This window comes from Sinocyclocheilus anshuiensis, unplaced genomic scaffold (assembly GCF_001515605.1).
Source record: "Sinocyclocheilus anshuiensis isolate Anshui unplaced genomic scaffold, SAMN03320099.WGS_v1.1 scaffold385, whole genome shotgun sequence".
Classification (NCBI taxonomy): Eukaryota; Metazoa; Chordata; class Actinopteri; order Cypriniformes; family Cyprinidae; genus Sinocyclocheilus; species Sinocyclocheilus anshuiensis.
Window position 1 is genome coordinate 1,705,360 of NW_015539876.1, and position 9,300 is coordinate 1,714,659.

Genomic DNA, 9,300 nt, shown 5'->3' on the forward strand with positions numbered 1-9,300 from the left:
CACAGCGCCTTCACGACATGGCGGCGGCGGCAACAACAATACTACAGCGAGAATAAAAGTTACGCCTTCTTTCTTGGCATTATGCAAATCTTCCCACATCGTGACGTAGACATGTGGGGGCGTGTTAGAACGAGCCGTTTTAGGTAGGCGTGGTTGACGCTTAACTTTTATAAAGAATATCTCTTTGGATTTGAGACTTTAGTCTTTGCAACTTTGCAGATGCACCAAGAGCTTGTAACATTCCAAAGAGAAAGGAAAAATTGAAATCGCATCATATGACCCCTTTAAGAAACTTAACAGCTGTTTTCAAGTTGAAAGTGTAGTTCGAAAGTTTTAATGCCGGATTATTAGTTGCAACTGATGTGAGGTGAGCTGTTGAGGAAAGTTGTGCTGAGTTAGAGCTGAGTATTAGATGAAGTGATAAACAGCCCAAAAGGGGAGGAGAAAAAAGCGAGAAAGGAGTTGGCTGAACTGAACCTGACTGACACGCTCATTTGGCAGGGCTGTTGGACCATGCTGCCAGGCGCAGATGGAGATGGCAACATTGGGGTTAGTCAGACGTTCTCTCCTCAACATACGTGTGTATCTGTGAATGCTCCACTGGCTTTATTTTTTGGTAGAGACAGACTATAGGAGTCAACAAAAGTACAGTTGTGCTTTCTCAATGTCAGATCTCCCCCTGCTGGTGGAAACCAGCAGCTCGAGTGCGCATGTGTATCTGCGTGCGCTGGCGTGTGCATGTCTAGGTTCCTGATTTTACTTTGCATGCTAGGCAGGGCTCCTATCCCAACATCCCTTGTGCCTGAATGACTTTTAAGTACATTGCTCTCACACTGGCAGTACAGAGAGGGACAGGTTTGCATCTGCCACAGATCTGAGTTGAGAGAGAATCAATTTTGCTTCCTGGCCTCTCTTAACACTCTTTGCCTTGTATGAGACATTTGAGGAAAGATAATGAAATGATGTGTGGCATTGGAACAGTTTTATAAGCCTGTATGTGTGTACATGTGTCAGGCATTCTACCATCTCTTCTTTGGTCTTTTTATAGACTACTTTGAAATGCAATGTTGTATTGGTTTGTACACTGAGAAAAATTTGCTGTAGAAGCAAGTTTCACTCAGGAATTGCTAGAAAATTTCACAAATAATTACAAAGAAATGGTAACACATTGAATTAAATGTGAAATGTTGAAGTAGAAAGACTGAAACATACTCTTGTAAAATGTACACCAGTAATTTTTGTGTAACTTCGAAAACTTTTTTTTTTCCAACACAGTCTAGTGCTGCTTTTATATAATCGAGAACTCAAACCCGTGTTCATTACACAGTCGCTGTAAAAAAAAAAATCAGCAAAATTTGAGCCGCTGTCTCACCTGCTTGGTTGTAAAATCTGTCTGGATAATAAATCCCCCCCAAAAAATGCTTGCCTCAAAATTGTACAACATCAGCATCTGCAGTTTGTTTGTGTTGGCGAAAACACACCTAGATTGTTACGAACTTGCTCATGGTAACATAGGTAGGTGTGCGGTGACAGATTGAAGGTAAATTTGTGTCAGCTGTTATATTCTCATTCTCCCCATTTACCTTCCATCAAAGGTTGAACAGAGCCCAAGGGTACAGTAAAGAGTCAGTAGTGTCTATCCTTCCTGTCAGATGCATGAAAGGGATCTCATAAAACACCAGACATATGCTGCCTGACAAGTGTATGATGGGACGGTGCTGCACGGGAGGATGGGTGAGTGAGGCGGACAAGCCGATGGCAGTGGAAAAGGTTGCCGGAGCAGATACGTGCTCACTTGTTCCTCCTGGTGATGCTAATAGCGAAGCTCCATGAGCACAAGGTGACAGCAATTGTCGGCTTAGCCAGAGCTGTGTGAGCAACAATGAGGATAAGCAGTAATTCTCCCACGCAAACAGTGTCTTACTGAAGTTTTCCTGCACTCTGGAATGAGACAAAGTCGACAGAGTCTGTGATGCTTTTTACATCCGAAATAGACAGGACATGTGTACTTTCAATCCTTTACTGGAATTTAAAGTATTAGGAACATTTAAATACATTGTAGTCATACAGCAGATATATTTTGCTGCTTCCCATGTTTGGTTGTGTTTAAATATTTGCTGTTGTTTTCAGATGCTAAATGGCCACATGATATTTAAATATATTGAATTATGTATGCAGAACAGGAGAGTTGAGCTGTATGGCTTTAAATGTCTTCTTTTATGTGATTATGTTGATGATGGTGCTACAGTTTTATTACCTTTTTATTAATTAGTAAGTCATTACTTCAGTATACAAACCTGTATATGTAAAACTGTAAACAAAAGAAGATATTTTTTTGATAATTAAGGGACTTGAGGAATATGGTAAAACCCATAAATGTAAGGCTAACATTTTTCAAGATTAATGTAATTAATCTTAAAGTAAAATTGTAAAATCCTTAATTAAAAACATACATAACCATAGCACATACACATACCTCTGCTTTTCAAGCAAAAGGAAAAACTTTGAATGAGGACGATGTTGAATAAATCAAGATTTCCAATTAAGAAAGCTTCTGAAAGGGTTTAAGAGGAATAAATATAATTGAATTATTATACATTCTAAAAAAAATGTTCAAGTCATAAGTGTTATTAATGCCTGAAGCATTAGAGGTCTATTAGCCTCCGGCCTCTTCAGCATTCAAATAAATTTAGACAGAAAATGTTTAGCCTAACGACAATAATGTCTGAAGATTTTCCATAAAAGCCTCAGATCATTGATTGCTCAATTATTGGCTCTACTTTTAGAGCGATATTTAACTTAATGCAGTCGTATGTGTACTGTGCACAGGACATTACTGACAGCTGGGTTCTGTAGAAATTCTTTGAACTGCTCTTATCAAACGAATATCTCAGTGTTGTCCTGGAAATCAAACCGGAGCAAAAACTGGGATGTCCACTGGTGTGGAATTTCAAATTAAACACTTGAAGGGCTTTCTGTATGGCACATTTGACAAGTTATTTTTTTTTCATTCATGGAATGAAATGGTTGCATTGCGCACCTCTTCTTTACTGTTGGATTTATTTTGCTCTTATTATATTTAACCTCACCAGTTATATGTTGTCAAGGAGAATTTAATTTAAATCCACCAGCATGATTGCAAGTGTGATATTGCTTTTATACAAAAATTATTTGAACAAGAAGTTAATTTCAAATAACTCACATTTTAGACACAATGTGGTCAGTTATTTTGTTTCTTTTTGCATCACCAAGGGAAATTGTTCCAAAAGCAATCAGATCAGCTAGAAACTTCAACACTGGGTGAATTATAGCAATCTTGGGCATTGTTTGCATTTGTGACCTTCATACCAACAAATATGACTTTATCAAACAACAACCCAACTAGAATATGCGGTAACATTTTATTTCTAATGTACATTCTAATGCGTTATCTTTTCGTAAATAATTGGAATCAAAGTTAAAATGCACTACAATATTAGCAGATTTCTTGTTACATCTGAAATTGGTGTTTTATACTGCATTATACTTTCTAAAAGTGTAACAATGCATAGATACCTATTATAATGTATTGTAACTGGTTATAAAGTATTCATGAAATCACACAATTCTTTATAAGGTGCTTTACGGGACATAATTCATGAAAAATGCAAACATGTACGTACATGCTGCTCACATATTATTAAAGCAGAGTTTGTGCTGAATGTAGTGCAATCAGACTTTAGCCATTAATATGTTATAAATAAATACAAACACCAGGGCATGTCAAAACATCTCCAGGCCCAAAAAAACACCCAGAGGGCTAAAATACTTTTTTTAATGCATTACATATAAAAACATAAAGTGTTAGTAAAGTGTTACTTAATATGCTAAAGCTAACATAGACCAGAAATGTACACAACAGAGATTGGTTGTCCCAGAATACACTAATTCACCCTATATAAGTGAATGAGACCAGGTGGGTGAGAGTGAGAGAGAGATCGACAGAAGGAGAGGGAGAGAGAGATATCAGGCTAGTAGCGTCAGGCCCTATAGCTAATCGTCTCATTATTTATGTTTCAAGACATGTATATCCCCTGAGTATGGTTGCACTTGCATTGGAAACACAATCAAGGACAAAACACCTACTGGCTCCTCGGTCATTGCTATGGTAGATTGTTTTCCTAGTTCAGTTTATCAGGGCCAGGGCTTGACTGAGAGAGATGAGCTGTTAGACTTTCCTTATGGGAATTGAATGATGGAAGCACACAGAGGTGCATGTTAAGTCATATCTCACAACTGACAGGAGTGATGATAACTGGGGCTTTGATGACTCAATATTTCAGTATGAAGAAATACTCTTTGAATAAATAACAAATTAGTCCTTTGTCGACCAATTAGCTCTAATTTTAGGTCCAGAAAGTTTCTTAAAGTCCTAAATGATTTATGCCGTGGAATGAGTAAGGCCTTAATGAGCGTGTTTACATCAGATTAATGTTAGCATGAAGAAGTGTTTGATAAACACAACTAATGAGGTGTAGCCTGAGCTTTCAATTTGCCTCAGGTTAGTCTTGAATTGAAAATCAAGTTAAGACCACAATTTAAACACAGCTGGTAGTTGGCAATAAAGGGCACTTTATTGAAAAATATTTTAAAAATAGTTTTTATATGACTTTTGAAATTAGAGCTGTCATAAAGGTTTAAAGAGCAGGTCATATGGGTTTTCGAAAAAAGATATTTATTAGCTATCGTAGCTATCCTTCAATGTAAACAGTCTGCAAAGTTGTTAATCAAAGATTGCATGATAAATAAAGATATTGTCTCTCAAAAGAAAGAGTCGACTCTGAACCGCCTTAACGAGTCGTCATATTTTCGAATCTTCTGCCTGTTACCTATATACATCACAAGGTAACACATTTGCATAATCCCCGCCTGCCCGCGAAATACAAACACTCTGACAAACACTTCCGCTAGTTAGTGTGTTTACATCATGTCGAGAAGACGCTGTGTTTTCAACCTCACTGGGCATTCTAACACAGTTCCCACACGTGCTCCTCAAATTAGTAAATAATAATAATAATGAATGTAATAAAACTGCTGTCACATCACGTAAAGTACCACATACAAAGTTTAAACTTACCACTGAGTCCTGATCAAGTTGTGCTTGCGATGGAGTTTCCGGTTGAGCGACTGCATCGGTATCATCCTCGGGCTCGAATTTATAAGGTAATATCGATGCTGTTTTTGTAAGCTTATAGCATCTTTGTTTACAAGTAACCCTCCTGGGCAAAAAATGTATTATGGTAATGGGCGTTTCATTTCCGACGTGCATTGTATACGGAGAGTCCAATCACAACAGACTTGGCCAGCTGACCAATCAGAGCAGAGTAGGCTTATGGAAGGGAGGGGTTTGCTCTGAACTTGCTTGGAACGAATCGTTTCGAAATCATTGACAAATGACTCTAATATTAAATGTATATTCTGAGAAAATTACAATGTTTTCTGACCTTAGATGCATTTAAACCTGTTGTAGGAGACTAACACAACATTGGGACACTTTAAAATACCATATGACCTGCTCTTTAATTGAATCCCATTTTTAAAGGAAAACAAGAAAACTGTTTTCACAATGTTAAAACATGTAGATATTGCTCATGATGGAAAACTGATAAATAATTGTTTTAAAGGAAAGTTACAAAATAATTATATTTAAAATAAACGCTGTCCTTTTGAACTTTCTATTCTTATTTAAAAAAAACAAAAACAATTCTGAACGATCACGTGACGCTGAAGCCTAAAGTAATAATTTATGAAAATTCAGCCTTGCTATCAAAGGATCAGTTTGTTTAAAATGTAAGTATTTTAAATTGTATAAATATTTATTAATATATCAGAACAGATTTGGATCAATTTAGCATTACATCACTTTCTCATCAATAGATCCTCTGCAATGAATGGGTGCCATCGGAATGAGAGTTCAAACAGCTGATAAAAACATCACAATAATTCACAAGTAATGTATGGTATATGTGTGTATACTGTTGCAGTGTTGTACATGCACTGTACATGGCTTCCTCCATGAATGCTGACAGACTTAACAGGCTCTCAATCAGTGACTGACACCTTTTGACATGTTTCTGTGCAGAAAGCATTTATTATGTGAGAGTTTCTAGATTTATGGACTGGTTGAGTTGCAGCCTGACACAAATTCTTGGATACAAATGCCATCCATCCTTGCTGTGAGTGTTAACCGATTTGTGGGTCAACGTAGCGAAATAGCTTCAAAAGTTATTAAAAATGCAAAAGAACATGCACATATATTTTCAATGCAGAGAACAAATTCAGATGGATTGGCTTTACAGATACAAATGATCTGTATAATGTATTGCGAGCTTACAGATTAAATATTACTGTTCAAAAGTTTGGGGTCGGTAAAAGTCTCTTATTCTCACCAAGGCTGCACTTATTTGATCAAAAATACAATAAAACAGTAATATTGTGAAAACTATTAAAAAGTAATGCATATTACTCCAGTCTTGAGTGTCAGATGATCCTTCAGAAATCATTCTAATATGCTGATTTGGTGCTCAAGAAACATTATTATTATTATTACTATTATTATAAAGGTTGCAAACAGTCGTGCTGCTTAATAGTTTTGTGGAAACCGTGTTACATATTTTTTCAGGATTTTTTGATAAATAGAAAGTTCAAAAGAACAGGCCTTATTTAAAACAGAAATATTCTGTAACATTATAAAGGTCTTTACTCTCCTTGCAGAATAAAAGTATCACTGACCCCAAACATTTAAGCAGCATTTATTTGTATACATCTGCATTTTGGTGCATGTAGTTATGAATATGAGTGGACATTTGTGAGAAACTTTGATACTGTTAACACTACAGCCCGACTGATATGGTTTTTTTGGGGCCGATACCGATATTAGGGAGTAAAAAAGGCCGATATCAGTATATCGGCCGGTATTCTTTGTGTATATTATAGTACAGTACCAGTCAAAACTTTGGAAACTTTCCCATTCGTGTGTCCAAACATTTGACTGGTACTATATATAGAATACAGTATTTTTTGCAATGATCACTCAAATGTGGTGATCAAACACTTATAATGACGTGACAATGATATGTAATGGAGGCAGGGTATTTAACAATTTAACAATAAACTTTATCCAAAATGAGTCTGACATCAGTGCACTGAACAGTAAAGTTGAAGTTTATTCAACTTTAATTCAATTCAATTCCATTCAACTTTATTCCGTTGAAGTTTATTTCACTTTGGAACATTCATTCACGGATTTGCGCTACTGTCACAGACGAAACTTACTAGAGAAGTGTGACATAATATACCTCTGTAAATAAATATAAATTCACGTCTCGCGCACTTTAATGCCCTTTAAATGTAACGTGTACGTTCTCTTGGAACTGGAATCAGGGCGGAATATCATGTGAAGTCCACTTCGCAGGGCACTTACGGTCGAATAAGCCAACGCTTGAATGCTGCTGCCTGAACAAGAGACCTCCTTACTGAAGTGAAAGTGTTGGCTGGTGTCACTATCTCGCAAATGCGCCGGCGGATCTCCACCAAATTTGGTGCGGATTCGCCACACCTTTGCGGAGATATGGCCGTTCAAATTTTCAATGGTTTTCCATAGACTTAAGCTTTAAAGCATTTCATCCAGGTCGCCAGTAGCAAACAATGGAGCACGCTCTGCTGGACAAACTTAAGTAATTACATAATTTCAAGCATTTTATCTGCGCTATATGTTCTGTAAAAAAAATGTTCATATCGGTGGCATATTAGCCGATACTGATATATTGGCGACAGGCTCATATCGGCCGATGATATCGGCTAAACGATATATCGGTCGGGCTCTAGTTAAAACCATTAAAGTGAAACAATACTCACTGGATCAGACACAGTGGTTTCTCTCTTCCCCCTTTTCTTCCACTTATATAAAAATTTCCAAACTGTGGTGAGAAGTGACCTCTGCCATGTCAAAAATAATCCAACTTTTAAAAACGTCTTAAAGCCTCTTGATTTCTGCTCCATTCCAGTGCACTAGTGTTGTCACGGTACCAAAATTTCAGTATTCGGTACCGATACCAGTGCAAATCCAAGGATCTCGGTACCAATTTCAGTACCAAAGCAAAACACAAAAACATGCTAATTGAACAACATTTTTATTAATAACGTTAAACAAAAATTCAATGTACAAAACCAATGCCATTCTTTATACTTATTTAAAATTGTTTGGTACCGAAATACCGGGTCTTTTGACAACACTACAGTGCACTCCTAACTGTTTTTGAACATGAAAATGTGTTCTGTGTGAACAGCTTTTTAGTCATTCTGTACTAACTGCTTTCTGTAAATGTGGTTTGGTGCAAACCGTGATGGCTGTATAGCAGCTGGGCTGCGCTATCTGTGAACTCGCAAAAACATTAATGTCATAGTTCAAACCAGAATAGATCTAATGGATGGAAAATCCTGTATTACAGAAATTACGTATGGAATGGAGCATGATTGATTGTTTGAATTAATTTTTTTGTGTTAATTTATTTTTTATTTTATTTTTTATAATTAATCACATACAGTTTTCAGCCAAATTGAAACTAGTTTAATAATTGAATGTAATTAACTTAAAGGGGTCATATGATGTTGTTAAAAATAACATTATGTTGTGTATTTGGTGTAATGCAATGTGTTTATGCAGTTTAAGGTTCAAAAACACATTATTTTCCACATAATGTACATTATTGTTGCTCCTCTATGCCCCGCCTTTCTGAAACGCATCGATTTTTACAAAGCTCATCGTTCTGAAAAGCGAGGTGTACGCTGATTGGCCAGCTATCTAGTGCGTTGTGATTGGCTGAATACCTCAAGCGTGTGACGGAAATGTTACGCCCCTTACCATACTGTGATGCCGTGTCCCGGCACGACGAGACAAAACCAATAAAACCCATTACAAACGAGGCATTTGTTGCATCCAGTGGGGACATAATTACTGATTATAATGACTTATACTGTCTTTTTACGCGTTGCGTTGCGTATCGCGCCGCGTAAACATAAAACCATGTCTGCATTTGTGATCGGAGAAACGACAAACAAGCGCTACTGTACACTGCTCAAAACTCGCGTTTGAATAGTCAGTAGCAAATTCTTTAAATATAAAAACAACAAAAAACGCGTACTTACAGGCTGTGAGTCAGAATCGCCAGACAGTCCTTGCAAAGTTGGATCTGTCCCACTTTATAGAAACAGCCTTTGTGCACAGACGCATTGTAGGCTACTCTGCAGGTTCAGGAAACA

At 37.0% G+C, this 9,300-nt stretch overlaps 1 protein-coding gene across 2 annotated transcripts in view; it reads left to right on the forward strand.

The window, feature by feature from the left end:
- The window catches only part of brinp3a.1 (bone morphogenetic protein/retinoic acid inducible neural-specific 3a, tandem duplicate 1), a 55,152-nt gene that overhangs the window by 7,466 nt on the left and 38,386 nt on the right, over positions 1-9,300 (forward strand). Inside the window, exon 1 of one of the 2 annotated variants that reach the window (XM_016481872.1) lies at positions 1,632-1,734. The exons of the other annotated variant lie outside the window; for it this stretch is intronic. The gene's annotated coding sequence lies outside the window, so the exon portion shown is untranslated. Of the gene's footprint in view, positions 1-1,631; positions 1,735-9,300 lie in introns of those variants that run through there. 2 annotated transcript variants of the gene reach the window in all.